Here is a 10092-nt window from a genome sequence, read left to right on the forward strand (position 1 = left end):
CACACATGAATGGTCTCAGGATGCTTTACTGTTGGCATGACACAGGACTCATGGTAGCGCTCACCTTTTCTTCTCTGGACAAGGTTTTTTCTGGATGCCCCAAACAATCGGAAAGGGGAGTCATCCGAGAATATGACTTTACCCCAGTCCTCAGCAGTCCAATCCCTGTACCTTTTGCAGAATATCACTCTGGCCCTGATGTTTTTCCTGGAGAGAAGTGGCTTCTTTGCTGCCCTTCTTGACACCAAGCCATCCTCCAAAAGTCTTCTCCTCACTGTGTGTGCCGATGTACTCACACCTGCCTGCTACCATTCCTGAGCAAGCTCTGCACTGGTGGGGCCCCGATCCCGCAGCTGAATCAACTGTAGGAGACGGTCCCGATGCTTGCTGGACTTTCTTGGGCGTCCTAAAGCCTTCTTCACAATAATTGAACCTCTCCCCTTGAAGTTCTTGATGATCCGATAAATGGTTGATTTAGGTGCAATCTTAGTAACATTAATATCCTTGCCTGTGGATCCCTTTTTGTGCAAAGGAACGATGACTGCACGTGTTTCCTTGAAGGTAACCATGGTTAACAGAGGAAGAACAATGAATTCAAGCAACACCCTCCTGTAAAAGCTTCCAGTCTGTTATTCTAACTCAATCAGAATTACAGAGTGATTTCCAGCCTTGTCTTCGTCAACACTGACACCTATGTTAACAAGAGAATCACTGACATTAAGTCAGCTGGTCCTTTTGTGGCAGGGTTGAAATGCAGTGGAAATGTTTTTTTGGGGGATTAAGTTCATTTTCATGGCAAAGAGGGACTTTGCAATTAATTGCAATTCCTCTGATCACTCTTCATTACATTCTGGAGTATATGCAAATTTGCCATCATAAAAACTGAGGCAGCAGACTTTGTGAAAATGAATATTTGTGTCATTCTCAAAACTTTTGGCCCGGGCTGTAGGTAAAGAAAAAGGGAAAATGAGCTGTCAGTTCAATGCCTTGGTTGCAAACTCTGATGATCCATTCTTCACAATGCCCACAGCTACAAAGGTCAATGGGGGGTTGTTTTTACTGCCTGTTCAGAATATGTAACTACTTAATTTGTAGTGTGTAATAATGAGCAATATGATTGCCTCCTGTTCTCATCTAATAATGAGCAGTATGGCTGCTTCTTGTATATATAAAATTAAAATCAAAACTAGGAGAAAACAAGGATTTTTAAAGTTAAACTCCAGGCAAACAACACAGATGAAATACATATTGTGACAGCAGGCAGGTAAAATCGCCTGGTTGCATCCAGGATGGAAAATATGTATGCCCTAGATTCAGGCTTTATGCTGACTTATACCACTAGGGGGAGTACTGGGAGTCCTGCAGGGGAAGAGGTAATGAGCCCAGCTGAAGTAAGTGGGCTCATTAAGACCTATAGAAAACATCCCAGCATGCTTAGGGAGATGCTCCATCCTGGAACCAGTTCTGTGATTGTGTAGACTGGGGAGTGTGGTACCTGAGCTTTGCGGTGAGTTAACGCCTGTGTGGCAAAACTTCTCAAAGAGAGATAGGGTCTGGGGCAGCACAAGGCTGCACCCAGTTGTTAGTTAGGGAATCTACGTGTGTAGTAAGCGGTCAAGCTGACCAGGATTTCTTTTCATGTTTCTTTTTTTGTTTTTCTGTTATTTTTCAATGCATCTAGTCTGAATAAACCGCACCTTTGTTTTTGTTTCACCTACCAAGCTGTCTGCTGTGCCTGATTTTGTGTGGTGAACCCATCCAGGGGGTCACACACACCCGCTGCCGAGTTAACCCCTCACAGTTGGTGGAGAAGCAGGGGCAGTTTTTTTTTTTTTAAGGCCAGCATGGAGGAGATACTGAGACAGCTGGCTCTAGCAAATGCAAATCAGCAGCAGACAAATGCAGGTTTGCAAAAGAGCCTTGCAGCCCAGCAGCAGACAAATGCAACTTTGCAGCAGAGTCTGGAAGCTCAGCAGAAAGCTCAACTGCAGAGTCTGGACGCTCAGCAACAAGCCCAGCAGCAATCTGAGGCCCGCTTCATAGAGCTGTTACAAAAGCAAGAGCAGAGACTCCAACAACAAATCGAGACATTAATGCAGCAACGGCCGCAGACCAGTGAGGCAAGTGGTTCCACTAATACTGCATCCTTTGGTGTGAGCCGTTTACTGACAAAAATGACTGGAGAGGATGATCCGGAGGTGTTTTTGACCACATTTGAAAGGACTGCTGAAAGGGAAAAGTGGCCTAAGGAGCAGTGGGCTGGACTTGTGGCCCCTCTGTTAACGGGGGAATCGCAGAAAGCCTATTATGACCTAGAGCCGGACCAAGCAAAAGACTATGTGGTGCTAAAAACAGAAATATTGGCACGGCTGGGTGTCACCCTGGCCGTCCGGGCTCAGCGTGTACATAACTGGACTTTCCGGCTTGGAAAACCCCCCAGGTCTCAAATGTATGATCTCATTCACCTGAGCAGGAGGTGGCTGCAGCCAGAGACTTTGACCGCACCAAACATTGTGGAACGTGTTGTTATGGATCGTTTCCTGAGAGCTCTTCCTACTGCCATCCAAAAGTGGGTAAGCCATGGAGCCCCAGAAACTGCAGATAAGCTTGTGGATCTGGTTGAGAGGTACTTGGCTACAGAGAACCTGACCACCTCTTCCAGGGACTCACGGACTTTCCACCCTAAGACCAGACCATCCCCAGTGGCGGGTAAGATGACTCCAAGGGGTGAGGGTGGAGAGAGTGAGAAGGTGGGGGTTCAACCTAATGTCTGGCGGGAGCAGCCCGGGAAGCCCAGGCCGCAAGAGGCAGCGAAAAAGATTATTTGCTACCGCTGCCGGCAAGAGGGACATATTTCAGCTAATTGCCCAGTTGTGGATGAACCTATGCAATGTGACTTTATAAGGGACAGACGTCAGTCGATGTTTGCGACAGTCGCTTGTACTGCCATTCGGGGACCTGAGAAACATTTATGTAAAATGTGTATTAATGGTAGAAATGTGGATGTGTTGCTGGATTCAGGTAGCCTGGTGACATTGATAAAGGCTGAATTAGTTACTACAGTGGTCTCTGGGAATAACAAGGTGGCTGTTATTTGTGTGCATGGGGACACCCGAGAGTATCCTGTAACTTCAGTGTTTTTTGAGACCCACAAAGGTAACCTCTCTCATCAGGTGGGGTTAGTGTCTCACTTACCACATGATGCCATTGTGGGAAGGGATTTTCCAATGTTCTGGGAACTCTGGGATTGTCCTGAGCCCCCCACTGGTGCCCCTATAGACCAGAAAGATGATGACCAGAATTCCTCTGAGAGTGGTGAGGACTCTCCAGAATTTCCCTTGTCGGTATTGGCAGGGGAAACTCGAGAAAATGGGGAGGAGCCAACATCCTCAGATGAAAACATGCCGTCTGTGGAATTTTCAGATCTTGAGGTTCACAGGGAAAATTTTGCCACAGAACAGTTAAAAGACCCCACCCTAATAAAGGCACGGGAGAATGTGGTGAAAATAGATGGAGAGTTAGTGAACCCAGAAAAAACTTGCACTTACCCGTACTTCACTGTGGAAAGGGACCTACTGTATCGAGTGGCTCAAAGGGCAGAAGAAACCGTTGAGCAACTTGTGGTGCCCAAACCTTACAGGAAGTTGGTGTTGGAATTGGCCCATGGGCACATTCTTGGAGGTCATCTGGGGACAGAGAAAACCAGAGAGAGAGTATTGCAGAGATTCTATTGGCCTGGGGTCATGAAGGAAACGGAAAATTATTGTTCCTCCTGCCCTGTGTGTCAGAAGTCGGCACCTATGCCACATTTCCGTAACCCGCTGGTACCTCTTCCTATCATTGAGGTCCCCTTTGAGAGGATCGCAATGGATTTGGTAGGTCCGATAATGAAGTCCGCTAGGGGGCATCAGTACATTTTGGTTATAATGGACTATGCCACCCGTTATCCGGAGGCAATTCCTCTTCGAAATACCTCGGCCAAAACCATAGCCAAAGAACTATCTCTTATTTTTAGCCGTGTGGGTATTTGTAAGGAACTGCTTACGGACCAAGGTACACCTTTTATGTCCCGGGTTATGAAAGAACTATGCAAGTTGTTCAAAGTGACACAATTACGTACGTCTGTGTATCACCCCCAAACAGATGGGTTAGTTGAAAGATTCAACAAAACCCTAAAACAAATGTTAAAGAAGGTGGTGGATAGAGATGGAAAGAATTGGGACTGTCTAATACCCTATTTGATGTTTGCCATTAGGGAGGTACCCCAATCCTCTACGGGTTTCTCACCCTTCGAGTTACTCTATGGGAGACACCCAAGAGGACTGCTGGATATCGCCAAGGAAACTTGGGAAAATGAGAGTTCTCCCCACAGGAGTGTGATTGAGCATGTCGCCCTGATGCAAGATAGAATTGCACAGGTAATGCCAATCGTAAAGGAACATTTGGCCCAATCGCAGTTAGCACAGCAGAGAGTGTACAACCGTGGGGCCAAGACCCGTACTTTTTCCCCGGGGGATAAGGTATTGGTGCTAGTCCCTACGGTTGAAAGCAAATTCATGGCCAAATGGCAAGGTCCATACGAAGTTCTTGAAAAATTGAGCGAGGTGAACTATAGGGTCAGACAGCCAGGAAGGCGAAAGCTGGAACAGGTATATCACGTCAATCTGCTGAAAGCCTGGAGGGATAGGGAATCCCTAGTTGCAGAGACTTTGTCACCGGTCCAGTCTGATTGCTTTGTTCCTGAGGTTGGAATCGCAGTCACCTTATCGAAACCCCAAAAACAGGAGGTTAAAGAGTTTGTACTTCGCAACAAAGAGATTTTCTCTGAGCTGCCGGGAGAAACATCTGGCGTAGAGCATGATATTATTACCCCGCCAGGAGAAAGGGTAAAACTAAAACCTTATAGAATACCAGAGGCCCGACGGGAGGCAATACGTGGGGAGGTTCAAAGGATGCTGGAATTGGGTGTGATAGAGGAGTCCCAGAGTGACTGGTCCAGTCCTATCGTACTAGTGCCCAAACCTGATGGGAGCTGGCGGTTTTGTAACGATTTTCGACAATTGAATAAAGTTACAAAATTTGACACCTACCCCATGCCGCGTATAGATGAGTTGATCGACCGGCTGGGAACAGCCCGATACATGACAACTCTCGATCTCACCAAAGGGTATTGGCAAATTCCCCTGGCCGAGTCGGCCAAGGAGAAAACTGCGTTTGTAACCCCAGATGGGGCGTTTCAATACAAGAGAATGCCGTTTGGGTTACAGAATGCACCTGCAACATTCCAGCGGAAAATGGACAAGATTCTGAGGCCCCATCAGAAGTATGCTGCAGCTTACCTGGATGATGTGATTATCCATAGCACAGATTGGGTCTCACATCTGCCAAAAGTGCAAGCAGTCTTAGACTCCATTCGGGAAGCTGGGTTTACGGCCAATCCAAAGAAGTGTACCATTGGACAGGAGGAGGCCAAATATCTGGGGTACACTATTGGGAGGGGAGTGATAAAGCCTCAAGTCAATAAAGTCGAGGCCATACAGAGTTGGCCACGTCCCAACAGCAAGAAACAGGTACGAGCCTTTCTGGGAATCGCTGGCTATTATCGGCGATTCATCCCCCATTTTGCTTCTCAGGCTGTGCCCCTCACCAACCTGACAAAAGGGAAAGAGTCTGTCATGGTCAAATGGTCCCCAGAGGCTGAAGCAGCATTCCAGTCATTAAAAACCGCCTTATGTAGCCAGCCAGTGTTGTACTCACCAGACTTCTCTAAGGACTTTGTTGTACAAACTGATGCATCAGACGTTGGGTTGGGAGCAGTGTTGTCCCAGGTCTGGAACGGGGAAGAGCACCCAGTCATTTACCTCAGCAGGAAATTGAAGTCCCATGAGGTAAATTACGCCACAATTGAGAAGGAGTGTTTAGCGGTGAAGTGGGCTCTAGATTCCCTTCGGTACTATCTGTTAGGTAGGCACTTTGACCTGGTAACTGATCACGCCCCTTTAAAGTGGATGGCTCAAAACAAGGAGACCAATAGAAGGATAAATAGGTGGTTCCTGGCCCTACAGGAATTCAACTTTACAGTAAAGCATCGCCCTGGCGTTAAAATGGGGAATGTGGATGCTTTGTCCCGAGTACATGCGTGCCTGACTGCGTGTGTTCCAACCCCAAGGTTGAAACAAGAGGGGGGGGTATGTGACAGCAGGCAGGTAAAATCGCCTGGTTGCATCCAGGATGGAAAATATGTATGCCCTAGATTCAGGCTTTATGCTGACTTATACCACTAGGGGGAGTACTGGGAGTCCTGCAGGGGAAGAGGTAATGAGCCCAGCTGAAGTAAGTGGGCTCATTAAGACCTATAGAAAACATCCCAGCATGCTTAGGGAGATGCTCCATCCTGGAACCAGTTCTGTGATTGTGTAGACTGGGGAGTGTGGTACCTGAGCTTTGCGGTGAGTTAACGCCTGTGTGGCAAAACTTCTCAAAGAGAGATAGGGTCTGGGGCAGCACAAGGCTGCACCCAGTTGTTAGTTAGGGAATCTACGTGTGTAGTAAGCGGTCAAGCTGACCAGGATTTCTTTTCATGTTTCTTTTTTTGTTTTTCTGTTATTTTTCAATGCATCTAGTCTGAATAAACCGCACCTTTGTTTTTGTTTCACCTACCAAGCTGTCTGCTGTGCCTGATTTTGTGTGGTGAACCCATCCAGGGGGTCACACACACCCGCTGCCGAGTTAACCCCTCACAATATATACAGTGAGGGAAAAAAGTATTTGATCCCCTGCTGATTTTGTATGTTTGCCCACTGACAAATGATCAGTCTATAATTTTATTAGTAGGTTTCTTTTAACAGTGAGAGACAGAACAACAACAAAAAATCCAGAAAACCGCATTTCACTTATAAATTGATTTGCATTTTAATGAGTAAAATAAGTATTTGATCCCCTATCAATCAGCAAGATTTCTGGCTCCCAGGTGTCTATACAGGTAACAAGCTGAGATTAGGAGCACTCTCTTAAAGGGCGTGCTCCTAATCTCAGCTTGTTACCTGTATAAAAGATTACCTGTCCACAGAAGCAAGCAATCAGATTCCAATCTCTCTACCATGGCCCAAGACTATTTTTTGCAAATGGAAAAAACACAAAATAAATGTCAATCTCCCTCGGTCTTGGGCACCATGCAAGATCTCACCTCGTGGAGTTTCAGTGATCATGAGAATGGGGAGGAATCAGCCCAGCACTACACGGGAGAATCTTGTCAATGATCTCAAGGCAGCTGGGACCATAGTCACCAAGAAAACAATAGGTAACACACTACGTCGCGAATGACTGAAATCCTGCAGCGCCCGCAAGGTCCCCCTGCTCAAGAAAGCACATGTACAGGCCTGTCTGAAGTTTTCTAATGAACATCTGAATGATTCAGAGGAGAACTGGGTGAAAGTGTTGTGGTCAGATGGGACCAAAATCGAGCTCCTTGGCATCAACTCAACTCGCCGTTTTTGCAAGAGAAAGAATGTTGCCTATGACCACAAGAACACATCCCCACCATCAAACATGGAGGTGGAAACATTATGCTTTGGGTGTGTTTTTCTGCTAAGGGGACAGGACAACCTCACCGCATGAAAGGGATGAAGGACGGGGCCATGTACCATCAAATCTTGGATGGGAACCCCCTTCCCTCAGCCAGGGCATTGAAAATGGGTCGTGGATGGGTATTCCAGCATGACAATGACCCAAAACACACAGCCAAGGCAACAAAGGAGTGGCTCAAGAAGAAGCACATTAAAGCGGAGTTCCACCCTAAAGTGGAACTTCCGCTCATCGGATTCCTCCCCCCCTCCGGTGCCACAATTGGCACCTTTCAGGGGGGAGGGGGGTGCTTAGATAGCCGCAGAATATCTGCAGATGCCCGCCCCCACCCCAACCTTGTGTTCTGGGAAACACACAGTTCCCGGAACACAACGGGGTCCAGTGCAGAGGCGCAGCACGACACTAAATTAATCAATATGCAATGCAAGAGAATTACAGCACAGTAAGTATCCCTGCCCTTTATCGTTACCAACCTGCATCATGCAGTAGGAATGGAGAAATAAATGCTCAGGTCCAAATAGCTTCATATGTACAACACGTGAGAAACCAAGGAGGTGTTGCCAATTGTTAACCCTTTCCTATAGCAAACTGTTGCTTATAAAATGGGGATGCTTAGTTGCCATATATTGCAATAAATGTTCAAGCTGGCCAATTGCATTAAAGTGATCCCTCTCTGGCTAGTCCTTACCTTATCTTGCAGATTTGCTAACTCTTATTTGCTAAAATAGCTACGTTAAGGGTGTGGATTTGTAGTGCCGATATGGGGCAGACACAGCTGGAGGTGAAAACAACTCTGGACCAAAATGTGCACATCCACAATGGGGAAAAATACAAAGTTTAATAGGGTGTACAGCACCAGAGGTAATCATGGTTGTCTATGCAAATAACCAGGTGGATCCCCCTCCCCCCCCCCCAAAAAAAAATAGCCAAATGAATCAATATATAATGCAAAGGGGTTACAGCACAGTAAGTATACACTTATAGCAGTGGTGGAACTGCCAGGGTCGCTAAAGTCGCACTTGCAACCAATGTGCGGGGGGGGGGGGGGCCCAAGATGGCAGGAAGGGGACGCACTGCAGAACATGTGAAAGGATCACGCTACAGGACCACAAGGCTCAGTTCACACTGCTGGGACCCCAAAGTCATGCGACTTGCTTGCCATTTCCTTGCGACTTGCTTTGTGACTTTCTTGCCATTTCATTGCGACTTGCTTTGTGACTTGCTTGCCATTTCCTTGCGACTTCTGTGATTTAAGATGGCAGTTTATGGCACTCAAATCGCACCAGAGTCTCAGAAAAGTAATGCAGGAACCTTCTTTTTTTTTTTTTTTTTTGTCGCCGTGACTCGAGTCGCATTAATTATAATGGCACCCATTGAAATCAATGTGTTTTGACTTGTCATGCGACTTTATGTGTTGCAAGACGCATGATACTGTAAGTTGCAGCAGTGTAAACCTGGGCTTATAAAGGGCCCCCGGATCAGTGGAAAGGGCCACGGGCTCAGAGGGAAGGGCCTCGAGACCAGAGGAAAGGGCCCTGGAACTGGGGTTGCCACCTCATCCCTTTAAACCTGAACACATATTAATTACACAGGTTCTGTGGCTGATTAAGGTGGTAATTAAACTCACTTGGTGCCTTATCTGCATTTAATTAGCCTCAGAACCTGTGTAATTCAAAGGTGTTTGGGTTTAATGGGATGAGGTGGCAACTCTACCTGGAACCAATGGAAAGGGCTCCAGCGGTCAGGGGGTCCTTTCATGGTTCCTTGCACTGGGGCCCTGAAGGTACTAGTTATGCCTCTGACTTATAGAAAGTAATATAGTAACTTCAGGCATCCCTTCCCTTTATAGTTACCAACCTACAAGGAGAAATGAATGCTCAGGTCCAAATAGCTTCATATATATATACAACACGTGAGAAACTAATGAGGTGTTGCCACCAATGTTAACCCTTTCCTATAGCAAACTGTAGCTTATAAATGGGAATTATCAGTTGGCATATACAGTGGAACCTCGAATTACGAGCATAATCCGTTCCAGGAGTATAGGACCACAAGGTTCAGTTCACACTGCTGGGACCTCAAAGTCATGCGACTTGCTTACCATTTCCTTGCGACTTGCCGTTCCAGGAGTATGCTTGTAATCCAAAGTACTCGCATATCAAAGCAAGGTTTCCCATTGAAGTCAATGGAAACGAAAATAATTTGCTCCGCATTGACTTGTGTGACAATGGGATGCAATACCGCATGCGGCCAGAGGCAGGGGGTGCCGGAAACGGCCGAAAAGGCCCGAGGACACTTCGCTGACCTCGGCAAACCTCGGAAAGACTTCCTACCCGAGATTTGCCGAGGCCAGCCGTGCTGTCCTCGGGCCTTTCCGTGCATTTCCGAACGACGCTGATCAGCTGCGATTGGCGACTTTCTGCTCTGCTCGGCTTCGGCGCCCCCCCCCACCTCAGGCCAAAAGTGGTACTGCAAACCGCTTTGGCCTGAATCGTGCTCGTTTTGCGA

The sequence above is a fragment of the Aquarana catesbeiana genome, linkage group LG07 (assembly GCF_042186555.1).
Source record: "Aquarana catesbeiana isolate 2022-GZ linkage group LG07, ASM4218655v1, whole genome shotgun sequence".
Taxonomy (NCBI): Eukaryota; Metazoa; Chordata; class Amphibia; order Anura; family Ranidae; genus Aquarana; species Aquarana catesbeiana.